The sequence below is a fragment of the Quercus robur genome, chromosome 4 (assembly GCF_932294415.1).
Source record: "Quercus robur chromosome 4, dhQueRobu3.1, whole genome shotgun sequence".
Classification (NCBI taxonomy): domain Eukaryota; kingdom Viridiplantae; phylum Streptophyta; class Magnoliopsida; order Fagales; family Fagaceae; genus Quercus; species Quercus robur.
Window position 1 is genome coordinate 81232601 of NC_065537.1, and position 18119 is coordinate 81250719.

At 32.9% G+C, this 18119-nt stretch overlaps 1 protein-coding gene across 1 annotated transcript in view; it reads right to left on the reverse strand.

The window, feature by feature from the left end:
- Nucleotides 1-2695: 2695 nt before the first annotated feature.
- Nucleotides 2696-18119, reverse strand: part of LOC126724263 (putative disease resistance protein RGA4) — a 149556-nt gene continuing 134132 nt past the window's right edge. The window contains exons 4-5 of the mRNA XM_050428806.1: nt 2944-3032; nt 2696-2785 (exon numbers count right to left, since the gene is read on the reverse strand). The gene's annotated coding sequence lies outside the window, so the exon portion shown is untranslated. The remainder of the gene's footprint in view (nt 2786-2943; nt 3033-18119) is intronic.

Consider the following 18119-nt stretch of genomic DNA (forward strand, 5'->3'; position numbering starts at 1 on the left):
AAAAAAAATAATAATAACCCTTTAAAGTAGAACTCTGAAGCAATATTCAACAGTTCGGTTGCCGAAAGTCTCTGATTTTTTATTACAAAAAAACCTAAACAAAATACCAATTCAATTGTACTAGGGCTGAATACATATAATATCGTTTCTATAAAGAATAGAATTCGAAAAAGTAACTGATTTTAATTAATTATATGGAAATCAAGGCAAATTTTGGTATTTAGAATGTTTTTAGAATTTTTTTTTTGTGAACAGTATGCGCGTCAAACTATTTAGCTAGTTGGACTGATTTTGGAACTCGAGTTTGGCAAACTCGAGTTCCGACCTAAAATTCAAAGTATAGTGGCTTTTTTTTTAGTGGCGTTTGTCAAAAACGCCACTATATGTACCCTATAGTGGCGTTTTCTATAAACGCTGCTATAGGCACAAAAAAAAGGCCACTATAATGTTTGCTTTCTAGCCCAAAGTCGAGTTTGGCAAACTCGAGTTTCAAAATCAGTCCAACTAACTAAATAGTTTGATGCGCATACTATTCACAAAAAAAATTTCTAAAAACAGTCTAAATACCAAATTTTTCCTGGAAATCAATGTAATACAATATAAATGTAAAAAGCTAAGTTTCTTTTGAAAGCATAGAATGCGTACCAAGTGAAAGAGGGGAGGGGCTGTTGCAGATGACAAAGTAGAGCCTTTTGCTGCTGTGGTCTCAAATCCATAGGATTTACAACTAATTTTTTCATTAGAGGTTTAAAATTTTCAATAGCTTCGCTGAAAATTTTTCAAATATCCAAGGAATCAGTTGCACGCATAATGAAGCCATTCTTGAAAAGGAACAACTCTTCTGTTAACACCTTATTGTGATCTTTATCCATGCCAAACTGCCAAATACGAGTTTGAGAACATACAAAAATAAGAATATAAATGAAAGGAAAAAAAAAAAAGATTTACCACTGATTTTTTCATTAGAGGCTTACATAATTTGTAGCAACGACTCGCTTTGGAGATCACAAACTCCAGTCTGTTTTTATATTCCAAGCTTTTCCATATTCTGCACACAAATTATACTTCTAATTGGAGGAAATAAGAGTGAAAGTTCAAATATGTGTAAAAACACCCTTGAACGGTTAGACCCCCAATTTACAAATTAACCAATTCAAGCATTATGTCAAACAACTAATGTACGGAAAATGAACATAAGCTATAATATAGAATTGGATAAACTATCTAAGCCAAATTAAAATCACAACCCACAGCAGATAATAAAAGGCAAAGATAAAAGGTAAGGAAGATGCAAACACAAAGACAACACGCGATGTGTTATTGAAGAGGAAACCGAAGCCCTCGGCGTAAAACCTCTCCGCCGCCCTCCAAGCGGTAAACAATCCACTAGAAAATGTAGTTGGGATATAAGGACAGCAATAGACTCTCCAAGCCTAATCTACCCAGTGCACCTAAGCCCTCCAAGCTTCTTGCTCCAACAAGGTTGCGCCGAACCTTTTTCTTTTCTAACTTCCCGGATTCTGCTACTAGACCATAGCATCAACCAATGTAGATTGGTTCCTTCCTAACTGCTTCCTAGAAATCCAAACAGCCCTCTCACAGTGATGAGTATGGTGAGAACAAGGTTTGGTAAAATGCCTCTCAAGGATTTGACAATGGAGAGGAAGAGAGTTGAGGAATTTGAAGAGACTCTAATGTATAGATTGTGGGTGAATCAATCTTGTTTTTCTTTAGGGTTTCTCTCTCAAAATTCTCTCTGGAAGCTCTCTTACATTTGTGGGTAAAAGGGGTATTTATACTGGAGTGGGAGAGGAATGTGAAACGTCAGGATTTACAAAACAGGGGTGGCTCGCGGCTTGACCTCGCGACTTGACTGAGTCACGAGATCTAGTCGCGAGATAACCGTATGGCCAGTTGTCCTGTTTTGTCCTGTAGTGCTCCAGCTAGCATGACTATTCACCTTCTGGCATGCTTGGCACGTGTGCTGCATTTGGTGGCTTGCAGTCGCGAGTCACCCGCGAGGCCCAGCCGCGAGTCTCTGTTTTCTTGCACACTCTTGAGCAAACTTCACTCTATCTCACTCACTACCCTTACAACAAACCCACCTAAATACAGGGTTACTAAATGCTGAAATACAAGCAAATTTGGCACGGAATAAAGCCAATTAGATGGTTGAATAAATTCAACCTTACAAAGAGGAGTTTGGATAATTTATTAACAAAGAAAATTGAATTTAAAGGAGATGTATGGACCTGTAGTTAAATTGGACCAGAATATCCTTCTGAAATACATTCAATTTCGGATGCGAGCAGTCTTGGACCATTCCCTAGCAATTTCTACCTGGAATCATTCCAAAAAAGTGAGGAAAAGAAAATAAAACAAAGTTTTCAATATTATGTTTATGTCAGTTTGGCTTACAATAAAAGAACCATACATTTGATGTGAGAATTCAATTGATTTTCTTTCTCCTTTTTCAAATGACAAACTATGTATAACTCTATCATTTTATTTTATTGATCCTATCTTCTTATCCGAATATTGTTCATAAAGTAAAATCCATCACAGTACTTCTGCATGTCCAAACTAAGTTATCATTGTACAATGAACAAAAATCAGCCATAATGTAAGAACCCAAAAACCACACTGGATATTGTTGTTTGTTGATAAAGTGTTAAAGCTAACAAAATGGCAAATACCTGAATATAAAACAGCTTCCTAGAGGGTCGTTGTCAATAAAGATCATTCACCAGAATGTTATCAAATTTAACAAGTGCCAGATTTTACTCTGTTTATTCAGAATCAAGAACCCAAACAAAGAAGTGTCATTTTGTAGTTTATATAAAGGCAGAAATCATTAGAATGAACAAACAAATGAGAATCATATCTAGAATGAAATTTGTATGCAAAGGGAAAAGAGAATGAAACAAAAAACAAGATAATCACCTAAGCCATGGACTCGTTGCACTTGTTCCTAAGGTTCTGAACATGCCCAGATACTTACACCTCCGTTCGTTCTGTGCTTCCAATTAAATCTATATCAAAGATCAAAGAAAATTATAGTAATAACCCTTAAAAGTTTGGTTGCTGAATGATCAAAAAAAATTTAACAAGAAATCCTTTATGTCTCTGCAGTTAAGCTATTCCAATTTCAAAATAAATAAATAAACATCTCTGATTTTTAATTACCAGAAAACCTAAACAAATTACCAATTCAATTATATAATATTGTTTCTATATAGAATAGAAAAGCTCAGTTTCTTTTGAAAGCATAGAATGCATACCAAGTGAAAGAGGGGAGTGGCCGTTGTAGAAGACGAAGTAAAGCCGTTTGCTGGTGTGGTCTCACCACTCCCATCCGATTTCCAAATTAGGGAAATCCTTATCAATTTTATTTTTGTATTTTTCCGTTAACTGAGGACAATCAAGACTTTCCACATCATTACTCATATCATTATCGGATATGTACTCCAAATCATTCATGGTGTCAAGCCTTAGAGATTTTAAAAAGAGGAGATGAGACAATGATGGTAGATATCGGAATCTCTTACAATTTTCTATCCTTAAATCAACAAGATATATGAGAGAAGAGACCCAACTTGAAAATTTCACACCATTGTATTGATGCACTTCCAAATATTTGAGATTTTGGTGTGGTTGGGGGTCTTCTAACAACTTCTCATCTTCATTATTATCTACTTGATCTTGATGATACCATTTTAATTTCAATTTTTCAAGATGTTGCTTCTCCCTTAAATTCACAACAATGGATTCTGTGTTAACTTCTTTCAATCGTTCCAAATGTGAGATCTCTAATGTACCTCGCAAGTTGTTTAGCTCATTCAATTCGCCTAATCCACCAGTGTGGGAGGAGGTGCTCACAATGAATAATTGTAATGTTTGAAGTGAAGTCATTTGCCCTAATCCACAAGGCATATGACTCAAATTATCACAACCATCATTATAAAGATGTTTGAGGCTAACCAATTCTCTTATGTCTTTGGGTAATTCTTTAAGACCTTCACAACTACAAAGTTTTAATGTTTGTAAATTCAACAATGTAGTAATTGACTCAGGGAGAATTTCAATATCCTTAAAAGAAAGATCAAGGTACTTTAGATGTATTGGTTTCCCTATAGAATTTGGCACTCTTGTGATCTTCAATTTATGTAAATCTAATGCATGCAAGCGTCTGAAACTCAAAATAAGAGTATTCAACATTGACTTATCCAAAGCATTAAATCTATACATTTCACATGTTTGAAGAAATGTGCGTATATTCTTTGATTTAATTGATGACTTTAAAGTTTCAATAAAAGAGAAGTCAATAAAAAATGGACATGATACATGAAGATTTTTTTCAATAATATTTTTCCCATGAAAATCAATGAGCCTATACTCCTCGCCTGCGATAGATTCTGCAAGATCATGAATTAAATCATGCATCTTGTATTTTAGGAGTCCATATGAATCTATTACTTCTTCAAAGAAAGACCTCGAAAGTAAATCTTTGAAGTACTTATCACCAACATCCTCTAATTGTTGGTTTTTGTTTGATGATTGGATAAACCCTTGTGCTATCCATAGTTGTATCATGGTGTCCTTATCCATTTCATAATCCTTGGGAAACAAAGAGCAAAAGGCAAAACAACTCTTTAAATGTGATGGGAGATTATCATAACTCAACTTTAAAATTGGAAAAATCTCATTTCCTTCAATTACATTTGCTAGTAAATTATCCTTCACAAGTAACCATTCAAATGTTGTTTCCTCACAATATAACACATGTCCTATGGACATTATGGCAAGGGGTACCCCTTGACATATTTTTACAATCTCCCTTCCAATTGTAACTAATGTAGGTTTATTGGCCACTTGCCCTTTACTAAATGCCACTTGCTCAAATAAAGACCATGATTGTTCTTCGGAGAGACCTTTGAGAATATATGGTGAAACTCTGTGTGTAATCTTTGCAACCAATTTACTATGAGTGGTTAATATAATCTTACTTCCTTTTGAACCACCCATTAAAAAATCTCTCAAGTTTAACCATTTCCATGGTCTTCATTCCATACATCATCTAATACTAGAAAGTATTTTTTTTTTTTTTTATCAATTTTTTTACGAAGTTTCCTTTGCAAGTGATCCATTTCTCGATTTTTAGGTGCTTTACCTTTAACAGATGCTATTATCTTTTCAATAATTATTTTCAACTTGAAGACATCGAAAATGAATACCCACATTTTTAACTCAAAACAATTTTTGAGTTTCTCATCATCGTACACATATTGAGCAAGTGTAGTCTTCCCTAGTCCCCCTATTCCCACAATGGGAATGACCGAAACATTCTCCTCTACATTAGAGTCCAATAATAGGTCTATGATAGCCTCTCTATCATCTTCCCTCCAAATAACTTTTTCTTCACGTACAAATGAGTGAGTTGGTTCCCTCTTCCTACTCACATCATTTATCTCTACATGATATTCTTCCAAGCAAAAGTTTTTCCTATCTTCTGCTATCGCATTTAGTTTTTGCCTCATTGCCTTTATTTTACTACTCATCTTACCACGAAAAGCTAGTTGGTTTGAACTTGAAAAGAAAGTGCATACCTCTTTTGTGACTATATTCCCACTCACCGCTCTTCGTCGCATAGCTTCAGTGGAAAATTCACTCAACAAGTCATTTGCATCATAAACTACATCGTTGAACTTTTGGAGCTAGTCCTTGACTTCATAGTCATGACTTTGTTTCTCGACTACATCCGAAAGTACAACTTGAATTGTGGACACACTGTTCTTGGCCAAAATGGACAAATACCACCTTTTTTGGAAATTTTTAGCAAAAAAACACTATTTCGGAAATAAATGGCAAACTACCACTTTTTCTAGAACTCGAGTTCCTCATCAGTTTTGCCACCGTGGCACTGCTGAGTTGGAATTTGTGCGATTAAAAAAAATTATGTGGTACTCGAGCTTGGTAAACTCGAGTAACATGCAACACAATACTCGAGTGTACCAGGCTCGAGTACCTTTTATAAATAAAATGCAGAAAATTTTATTTCTACGGTACTCGAGTTTACCAAACTCGAGTACCGTATATATATATATATATTTTTTTTGGGGATAATCAACAAATAAACATAAAGATAAAAATAAGTAGCTTTTTTTATGTTTTTATTTATTTAAATAGAAGCATTGTAAAACATAGAGATTTTGATTTCGAAATATGAATTTAATTTCTACATTAATTAAAATTGTTCATTGTTTTCTCATAAAAATTGTTCACTGTTTTCTATATAAACTATTTCTACGATTTCGCATAAAATTATTTTTTGTTCAGCATTATTTAAGAAATTGTTCACTCTCTTTTTTGCATAAATTATTTTCTGTTCACTATTTTCTCATAAAACACCTAGTGAAATCGTGTTTTCTAAATTTAAACACCAAATCTGAATGCTTTTTCATGTTTGAATTTCACAATAATCGAATATATTTTTCTGCATTGATAAAATCTGTTTCTACATTAATAAAATTTTCTCTTTGCACATCATATTTACTGTATATTCAAATCTGCTTACTGCGTTTATAAAATCTGTATTTTGCATTAATTAAAACTGTTCACTGTTTTCTCATAAAAATTGTTCATTGTTTTCTACATAAACTATTTCTAGCATTCTGCATAAAATTATTTTCTGTTCAGCATTATTTAAAAAATTATTCACTCTCTTTTATGCGTATATTATTCTTTGTTCACTATTTAAAAAATTGTTCGCTGTTTTCTCATAAAACACCTAGTGAAATTGTGTTTTCTAAATTTAAAAGACAAATCTGAATGCTTTTTCATGTTTAAGTTTCAAAATAATCGAATTTGTTTTTCTGCATTGATAAAATCTGTTTCTACGTTAATAAAATTTGCTTTCTACACATCAAGTTTACTCTATTTTCGAAGCTGCTTACCGCATTCATAAAATCTGTGTTTTGCATTAATTAAAATTGTTCATTGTTTTCTCATAAAAATTGTTCACTCTTTTCTGCATAAGCTGTTTTTAGCATTGGCGCAGTTATTGCACTTATATGGTTTTTGTGTTTTTTAAAAAAAAATATGTAACCATATGAATAATGGACAAACTCCATGAAAGAAAAATGAATGATTCGTATAAATCACCTAATGGTAAATGGCTCGAAAAATTCGAATTTGTAAAAAAGTTCAAATTTTTTGAATGTAGAACTGCTCAGTAAGTAAAACTATTTTCTGCATTAAGTAAATCTGTTCACTGTTTTCTCATAAAAATTGTTCACTATTTTCTGCATAAACTATTTCTAGCATTCTGCATAAAATTATTTTCTGTTCAGTGTTATTTAAAAAATTGTTCACTCTCTTTTCTGTGTAAATTATTCTCTGTTCACTGTTTAAAAAATTGTTCGCTGTTTTCTCATAAAACACCCAGTGAATCTTGTTTTCTAAATTTAAAAGCCAAATCTGAATGCTTTTTCATGTTTAAATTTCACAATAATCGAATTTGTATTTCTGCATTGATAAAATCTGTTTCTACGTTAGTAAAATTTGCTCTCTACACATCATGTTTACTGTATATTCGAATCTGCTTACTGCATTCATAAAATTTGTTTTTTGCATTAAGTAAAACTGTTCACTATTTTCTCAAAAAAATTGTTCATTGTTTTTTGCATAAACTGTTTTTAGCATTGGCGCAATTATTGCACTTAAATGGTTTTTGTGTTTTTTTTAATATGTAACCATATGAATAATGGAGAAACTACATGAAAGAAAAATGAATGATTCGTATAAATCACCTAATGGTAAATGCCTCGAAAAATTCGAATTTGTAAAAAAGTTCGAATTAGTTGAATGCATAAACTGTTTCCATCGATTTTTCTAGAATTTCTACATTCAACTAATTCGAACTTTTTTACAAATTTGAATTTTTCGAGGCATTTACCATTAGGTGATTTATACGAAACATTCATTTTTCTTTCATGGAGTTTGTCCATTATTCATATGGTTACATATTTTAAAAAACACAAAAACCATTTAAGTGCAATAATTGCACCAATGCTAAAAACAGTTTATGCAGAAAACGGTGAACAATTTTTATGAGAAAATAGTGAACAGTTGTCCTTAATGCAAAAAATGAATTTTATGAATGCAGTAAGTAGATTCGAATATACAGTAAACATGATGTGTCGAGAGCAAATTTTATTAATGTAGAAACAGATTTTATCAATGCAGAAAATAGATTCAATCATTGTGAAATTCAAACATGAAAAAGCATTTAAATTTGATGTTTAAATTTAGAAAACATGATTTCACTAAGTGTTTTCTGAGAAAACAGCAATCAATTTTTTAGACAGTGAACAGAGAATAATTTACGCAAAAAAGAGAGTGAACAATTTTTTAAATAATGCTGAACAAAAAATAATTTATGTAGAATACTAGAAATATTTTATGCAGAAAACAGTGAACAATTTTCATGAGAAAACATTGAACACTTTTACTTAATGCAGAAAATAGTTTTACTTAGTGAATTGTTCTACATTCAACTAATTCGAACTTTTTTACAAATTCAAATTTTTCGAGGTATTTACCATTAGGTGATTTATACGAATCATTCATTTTTCTTTCATGTAGTTTGTCCATTATTCATATGGTTACATATTTTAAAAAACAAAAAAACCATTTAAGTGCAATAATTGCGCCAATGCTAAAAACAGTTTATGCAGAAAACAGTGAACAGTTTTACTTAATGCAAAAAATAGATTTTATGAATGGAGTAAGCAAATTCAAATATACACTAAACATGATGTGTAGAGAGCAAATTTTATTAACGTAGAAACAGATTTTATCAAAGCAGAAAAACAAATTCGATTATTGTGAAATTTAAACATGAAAAAGCATTCAGATTTGGCTTTTAAATTTAGAAAACACGATTTTACTAGGTGTTTTATGAGAAGACAGTGAATAATTTTTTAAATAGTGAACAAAAAATAATATACGCATAAAAGAGAGTGAACAATTTTTTTAAATAATGCTGAACAAAAAATAATTTTATGCAGAATGCTAGAAATAGTTTATGCAGAAAACAGTGAACAATTTTTATGAGAAAACAGTGAACGATTTTAATTAATGCAAAAAAACAGATTTTATGAATGCAATAAGCAGATTTGAATATACAGTAAATATGATGTGTAGAGAGAAAATTTTATTAATGTAGAAACAGATTTTATCAATGCAAAAAAATATATTCGATTATTGTGAAATTCAAACATGAAAAAGCATTCAGATTTGGCGTTTAAATTTAGAAAACAAGACTTTACTAGGTATTTTATGAGAAAACAGTGAACAATTTTTTAAATAGTGAACAAAAAATAATTTATGCAAAAAAGAGAGCGATCAATTTCTTAAATAATGCTGAACATAAAATAATTTTATGCAAAACCGTAGAAATTGTTTATACAGAAAACAGTGAACAATTTTTATGAGAAAATATTGAACAATTTTAATTAATGTAGAAATTAAATTCATATTTCGAAATTAAAATCTCTATATTTCACAATGCTTCTATTTAAATAAATAAAAGCATAAAAAAAGCTACTTATTTTTATCTTTATGTTTATTTGTTGATTATCCCCAAAAAAAAAAAAAAAAAAAAAATACACGGTACTCGAGTTTGGTAAACTCGAGTACCGTAGAAATAAATTTTTCTGCATTTTATTTATAAAAGGTACTCAAGCTTGGTATACTCGAGTATTGTGTTGCATAGTACTCGAGTTTACCAAGCTCGGGTACCACATAATTTTTTTTTAATCACACAAATTCCAACTCAGCAGTGCCACGGTGACAGAACTGATAAGGAACTCGAGTTTCTGAAACTTGAGTTCTAGAAGAAGTGGTAGTTTGCCATTTATTTCCGAAACAGTGTTTTTTTGCTAAAAATTTCTAAAAAAAGGTGATATTTGGCCATTTTGGCCCACAGTTCTTGATTTTTTCAAGCTCACCTTTGACACCCCATAGTGATCCAATCTCTTGGAAAGTTTGAGAGCCCAAATTTTCAATCATTTTCTGTGCAAGACCAAATAGGATTGCTTCAGCCATTTTTTCTTATTGGCCTAAAGGAACGCTGAAAGCGTGAGAGGAGAGGTAGAGGGTTGGCTTGAAGTGATGTAGTTTGAGCGAAAGTAATGCTGCAGTGAAGGAAGAGACCGAGTTTTAACGTGGACTAATGTCATCGATGTCATTAGTTTTCTTGGGCCCCTTCTGCACCGAAAGAAAAATAGTGGGCCACAGGCTTAGTTGGAAATTTTGTCCACTAGCTGGAAAATTATTCTACCAGTCATATCATCCTTTCTAATGGTAGACCATGTCCAAATTTTGGGCCACTAAGAACTCATGTAAACTCAATTTTAGCTAACCAATTTTACTCTTTTAAAAAAAAATTATATCTTAGAAAAAAGATATAATATAAGTACAGTATAATAGTCCTTTACTCTCTATCATTTCAATTTTCTACGTTTCCAATTCCATCAAACATACATGATGGAAAGCAAATATTTTGTACAGGATTAATTACAAGAGAAAAAAATATCAAATTTCAACTCAAGTGGATTTTTTTTTTTTTTTTTTTAATTTTTAGAAAAGGCAACACATGTCAAGTGGTTATAACTTCTTTGTTGTGGTTAATCTTATATAAGCCTTGAGATATTATTAAATGAATGATTGCATTACTTTTTCACTATTTAGGTGGGGAGAGAAACAAATGGATAAAGTGATACATTAGCCTTAAGAGAGATTAATAAAGACCATATGCTCAAAATCCAATTAAGTAGGCCTGGCTTTTAGTGTGATGAAATAATACTTGCATGGATTATCTCTCTGCAGAAATGTCGGCAAATAAAAGGGTTTTGAGTCTCCTATTTTGCAAATGATAATTAGTTTATATCACTTTCAATTTTTCTTTTTAAAAAAATATTTTTCTAATCTAACTTTATGTTGAATTAATTTATTATTATTCTAAAAAAATTTCTTTTAAATAAAGAACATTTTTGGCTACTTAAAGTTTGGGATAGTATTTTATTTAGCCCCTTATATCTCATTTTGACTCTTTATATTTAATTTCATTTTTATATTGGCTTTGTCGTCCATTTCCACTAGTAATATGGTGACAACTATCATAATACCGGTGACCTGACTTAGTAGACACCATTTATTTGATAGTAAATGGTCAGAATTCTAACAGAAATAAATCATAAGACTAATATGAAAATGGAATTGAACATGAAGGAATATAGCTCCAAAGTCCAAACTATCTAGTTTTGGGCTAAACTTTTTCCTAATTTTTTACAACTTCTTTAACATAGCATGTTGTATTATAAAAAAAAAATAATAATAATAAAACTACATGTGGTGATTGATGCGTAATAGAATTCCCGTCTATGGTAAATTCATGTAAAAGTGATGTTGCTCCACTCATAATTTACCTTCTTAATAAGATATGATGTAAAAGAACTGTGTCTCTAGAAGAAAAGCATCAAATTAGAAGAAATATAGTCATCAAATTAAAGTGAGAAGCTTGAGAATTGAACTAACACGAAAATATCAAAGAAACAAGGAAAATATAAACCCATGGAACGCAAAAGAAGGAGTTTTTATGTCTTTTTCCTCCCATTTCCATCAACAGCTCTCAGACACCAAATATGACTTTTGTTAATGATAAAAAGAAAGCTATTTAAGAAGGAAGATTAGTCAGCAATATTGGTCCCCTTAACATCGAGAGAAACCGTGTGGACCTTTATACCTTGCATTATTTCCATTTCCCCATCTTGAATTGAAATTTGAAAGTGATCTTTACCCAAAATCTTGAATTTCGGTCATCTTTACTTATATTTTTGTGTGAAGATAAGGCCTTAGTCCTTTTCTACACCAGAAGAAAACTGCGTGCACTCTATTATTTTCCTGCATTATTTTTGTTTCTCCATCTTATATCAAAAATAGTCTAAAATATTGAACATGTGATGTGAACATAAGCCTTAGGCTTCCATAAAACAAAGAAAATAATGCATACCTCTATTCTTTCCTCACATTATTTTTATTTGCCCAGCTTAAACTGTCCAAACCCACTAGATATTTTAGTAGGCTTAGTTGGGCTAGATACAAATTCCTCAATTGAAGCTCGCAACAAAGTCCACCCAAGCTCATTCATAAATAAAGCACTGATTTTGAAAATCCTGGAGACAATGGCTCAAAATTCAAGGATCATTTTAAGGTGAGTTGTGCTAGGACCACCGAAAATGGCACAAAGTTGTGCCATTTTCGGTGGTCCCAACATTTTCCTTTTAAGGTATACAATAGTACAAATTGAAATTAAAAAAAAGAAAAAAAAAAAAAAAGGCATTGTACAAATTCATAAAATAAACCCAAACAAATGTAGATTTCTTTTTTGAAAATTTTCTGGTTTATTGTCAACATTTAATGCTTGTACAATGATTTATTTTCTCAATTATGTTAATGAATATGTATTATTCTTTTTTGTTAATATCTGTTAATTGATACTTGAAATGAAAAAAAATCATTTACAATTTATTTTTTTTTGCTAAATAAATTATGATTTACCTTTAACAAGTTTAGGTTCATTTGGAATAGGATTGGACTCTGGATATCACTTTAATCCAGGAGTGACCAACGTAACAGTCATCGTATCATTATTTTACAAACTTTTCCTACAAAAGAGTATATATGTTATTGTAGTTTAGCTCACATTTCTTATAATAAAAGAAATAGCTAGATTAGATCTTAGAAAAATATTTTTCTTTTCTCCCATGGCTTTAGATTTTGCTTTAATGAAACTTTCTTATCAAATAGTACTGGGCATTGGATAGCTAGGTTGTGAAAGATCATGCTTCTAAGCTGAATCTAACATGTAAATGTAATGACAAAGTCTACCATCCTATTAAATAATTATATATCTAGTTTTTTATTAGATTCTCTAAATATAAATTTTCCAACATGTAAACATCAAGATTTCATAATATTTTGCGTGTGTTTATATGGTGTTTGTATGCTGAGGCTATAAAAATGGTTTTGAACCCTATGTATTCAAATTGTTCTCATGTCAATTGAAAAATATGTTTCAGACCCTTTTATTAAATATATAACAAAATTATTTATTAATTATCAATTTATCTCAATTATATGATCAACAAGAAAAATGTATTTTATACCATTACATAAACCAAATCATAAAGTAAGCAATATAAATAATAATAAAAATACTAATAACACTGGATTTGGTGACGGCTTGTAAAACCAAAATTTACAAACACAAACATTGTGATATATATATTTTTAAATTAATCCTCTTGTCATTAACTAGCCAAAAAAAAAAAAAAAAAAAAAAAAGAGTCATAAGACTTGTTTTGTTAGGACATATGTGTTTCACTTGTTAAGAACATATGTCATGATTTTATGTAATTGGCTTATCCTTTGACAAAATGCACTTTACTTGTATTTGAGTAGATCTAGGATGTTTTAAATACTTCAAGAAACCATGTTTCAAGATCAAGTATTGAAGCTTTCAAGTCTGTTCAAGAAAACAAGTTCAGAGTGCAAAATCATTAAAGCTCGACAGCTGCATCTATCAAGCTTAAGGAAGCTGTTCTTCATTCGGTGTGCTCGACACCTTCTCGAAACCTGCTCGACACCTGCTACCTGTCAAGGTTTAAGATTTTCAGAATTTCAATATGATTTTCTTGGGATTCGTGAATGTGTCTTTGGGCTTTCTTTTCTCCTAACCCTAGACATATAAAAGGATCAGTTTAAGGGCCGTCAAAGTGTTCACAAGTTGCACAAGGTTTGAGCAAATTCTGTTCAAGCAAATTGTGACCGAAGACGAAGTTCTTGCCCTAGTTCATCTCTTTCTCTTGAAGAAGTTGCTATGTATGTGCAACGTAGGATTTTGTGACCAAGCATCTTCTTGATCTTCATCGTTTGGATGAACTGAAGAACTTTGCAACCAACAACCTTCTTAGTTGGTGATTGAAGTCGCGTACTGGGATTCGTGCAATTGGTTAGTACGTACTGGGAATCATGCATCTGAAAGGGAAACTGTTACTACAGAACAAGTCCAATTGGGTATTGGGGTAAGGGTTCAACTGTAGGTTGGTAAAGTACTGGGATTCCTTTACTTGTAACCGCTTGTTGTGACAATAGTGGAGTTTCAAGAGTGGTGACCTGAAAATCACTCGGTGGGGTTTTTGCCATTAGGTTTTCCCCATTCGTAAATAAATCACTGTGTTATTTATTTTCTGATGCATTATTAGTTTATTGGTGATTTGTTTGTGCTACCACGCGTTTGCATGATAAATTGATTAATTAATAACTTAGCTAATTAATTAATTAATTTCTATCACAAGGGGTCATTCAGTTTGTGGCCTATCAAGTGGTATCAGAGTAGGCACACTCTAATTAGGGTTAATCTTTGCTATGTTGATCCATTGACCCCTGTTTGTCATGGATAGAGGACAGTCATTAATCATACCTCCTTTATTTGATAGCACTAACTATGCATACTAGAAAGAACGCATAAGAGCTTTCTTGCAGTCTTTAGATGAGAAAGTGTGGCAAGTTGTGGAGATAGGCTGGACTAAGCCTACAGAAGTGCCAGCCGACTGGGATGATGCCAAGATTAAGGCGGCAAACTTCAACAGCAGAGCTTTGAATGCATTGTTCAGTGCTGTCACCAATGAGGAGTTCAAGAAGATATCCTCCACTGAAACTGCCAAGGAGGCTTGGACCATTCTCCAGACAACTTATGAGGGTACTAAGGCTGTCAAGGACTCAAAGTTTCAGAGGCTCACTACAAGCTTTGAAGAGATAAAGATGGAGGAGGATGAGTCTTTCAATGAGTTCTATGCCAAGCTAAAGGACATAGTAAACTCAGCCTTCAATCTTGGGGAAACCATTCCTGAACCCAAGATTGTGAGGAAAGTGCTTAGATCTCTGCCCGAGAGGTTTCATGCCAAGATTATGGTAATAGAGGAATTAAAGGATATTGACAAGATTCCTCTAATTGAGCTGGTTGGAAACTTGTAGACCTATAAGCTAGGGTTGACAAGAATAGGCAAGTCGGGTAAAAGCAAGAGTATGGCACTGAAGGCCAAGAGCAGTGAAACAGTTAAATCTTCTGATGATGAAGATTCCAAGATGAAGTCCTACATCACCAAGCAGTTTAAGAAGTTTATGAAGAACGCCAATGGAAAGGGTTTCGACAAGGACCACAGGCAATCCAGCTCTTCTCAGTTAAAATGCCAAGACAAAGGGAAGAAGGATGCTAAGGAAGGTGGTCAGTACACTGTTCCTTCAGGACCTAAGTGCTTTGGGTGTCAAGGCTTCGGTCACATGAAGCATGAGTGTCCTACATACCTTAAAAGCATTGGGAAGAGCAAGGCACTTGCTGTTACCTTAAGCGACACTGAGCCTGAGGATGATTCCAACAATGAGGATGACGGAATCTTAATTGCCTTCACAACCACTGTTAATCCTACTGATGGGATTATTGAAGATGTGGTTGAAGAAGAGGAATTGGTGGAATCTAAGTTTGAGAAGATGGATGATCAAGATGACATCCATATAGCCTATGAGAAGTTGTATAAGCTTTCTGAGAAGCATGAGAAATTATATAGGCTAACCACCAAGAAGCTCAGTGACGTGGAACTTGACCGTGAGGAGCTTTCCACAAAGTTTGATAAGGCTAATCAGACTATTAGAGCATTGAGATTCGAGAACAATTTCTTGGTTGAGAAGACCAAGAAGCTTGAAGCGGAGCTGTTTCAAGTCAGAGCTCAATTGGAGAAAACTTGAAGCGCAAAGCTGGATGAGATGCTAAGCATTCATAAATCTGCTTTAGATCGAACAGGTTTAGGGTATGGACTTTCTTCCTCTAATACTGCTTCTTCTAGTACTACTGTTTTTGTTCCTCCTGCTAATAATGTTAAAACTAAGAACAATGAGATTAAAACTAAATTAGCTAGTGAGAACATAGACAAGGGTAAATCTATCTTAGGAGCACCCCCTAAGCTTGAGAAGAAAGATGTTAAAAACCCTAAGGCTAAAAAGGCTAACTCTCAAAAGCCTAAATAAAAGAAGCAGCATCTCTGTCATCATTGTGGAGTTGCCGGTCATACTCAACCAAATTGCTACAAGTGGCTTGTCACTCAACAGAGCAACGTCATGATAGCATTTGGCAACCAAAATCAGCTTCAATCCTCTCTTGCTCCCCTTGGAGATCTTCTCAAAGCCCTCATATTCCTTTCGAACTTGAACGGTTTTAATTCTTCCCCTTCACCGCCGATTCAAGGGTTTGCTAGACAGAAAGGTTCTTCCAAGGTGTGGAAGGAAAAGGGCTCCAAGTGATTCTGTCACTTTTCTCTCTCTCTTCTTGTTTTTGTGTGTGCATTACTTATGTGTTTTGCCTTCATGTTTTGAGTCAATCTAGTTTCTATGCTTTGGTTGTTTAACATGTTTTTGTTTGATTATTTTTTCAGTTTTTGCTTGTTTTTTTTTTTTTTTTTTTATAAAAAAAAAGAAGAAGAAAAATCAGAAAATACAAAAACAGTGTGTGTTTTGTGTACATTGGTACTTATGTACCTTGGATGGCTATTGAAACAAAGTCTTCTAAACTTTGTATCACTTATAACTTAGATGAGCATCTCTATGCACAACTAAACAAGTAAGTTTTGTGGCTCGTGTTTGTGATGAGTACAATTAAGTTGTCTCTTAAACTTAACACGCATATCACTCTTTTTGAAGGGAAGGACAAAAAAATCCTGAGAGAAAGGCATAAATAACCATCTCACCACTGTTGCCCGCCAATCATAATTTGACACCTGTATGCTTCGGCATAGCAAAAGTGCAGTGTCAATGACATTTGTGTGCTTTGGCATAGCAAAATTAAAATGTCAAATATCATTTGGTATTTCTTTTCTTTCTCTAATATGCCCATGCATGATATGCTTAAAAGAAAAATATGCAAAAAATCAAAAGCAAAAAGATCAAAAATGCTTTGAACATGATTGCAAGCATGTATTCTAGGAGATGTGGGAGTTATAGGATGTACCTCAAAGGTGATAGTCCCCACCAAGTAGTTATGATTATGTGTGAGTGAAAGTGATTTTCTCATATCTCAAATCGCCATAACATGTATTCACTTATACAATCTTGCGATATTTTTCACACATGACACGCAATATTCTTTGCTATTTTTGATACATGTGCAGGTACAATGTGATTTGGCCATCACCAGGTTTTACATGTATTAATGTATGCTGACTAAACTGTCTAAGACTTGTTTTTGAAATATAAGATTGGTTAGACTTGTTTAGTGTGTGTGTGTGTGTGTGTTTTTGAAGATCCATGTGCTTAAATTTTCATTTGAGAGATGTTTTTGAGAGTTTAATATGTTGATTAGATCGTTGGTTGAGTTGCATGTTGGATTGTATTCATGTTTGTGTTTTTCACATCTCGAAAAACTGTTTTTAAAAGCTGGCTCGACACCTCCTCGATACCTCCTCGATAGCTGGCTATCTGTCGAGCTTCCTTAAGCTTTTTCTTATCGCTATCTCACCTACACCTCGATACCTGGTGGATCTATCGAGATTGGGTTTGTATGCTCGATAGCTTCTCGATACCTAATGGATCGATCGAGCTTTTGTTCTTAAGTCTGATGTGTTGATTCTCGATACGTCCTCGACACCTCAGTTGTCAACAAGCATTTCCTCGACACCTCCTCGACAGATCGCTCGATACCTCTCGATACCTGCATTTGTCAAGATTTACTAACTTTCCTACATAAAGCCTCTGCGCAATCTGCTTCTCATTTCCATTGATCTCTCTCTCGATACTTCTTTGTTTCTCTCCCAAAAACACTCCAATCTCACTCCTATCTTAGTTCTCAAGAATTTTACAAGGTTTTTCAAGTTTTTCTTCACTTGGTAAGCTTCTAATCCTTTCTCATTCATGCATTTCATGTTTTGAAACCTAGGACTTGGGGTTTTTGAAAATTTTTGGGCTTTTTCAAAATTGATGAGATTTCATTGAAATTTTGGGTTGGGTTT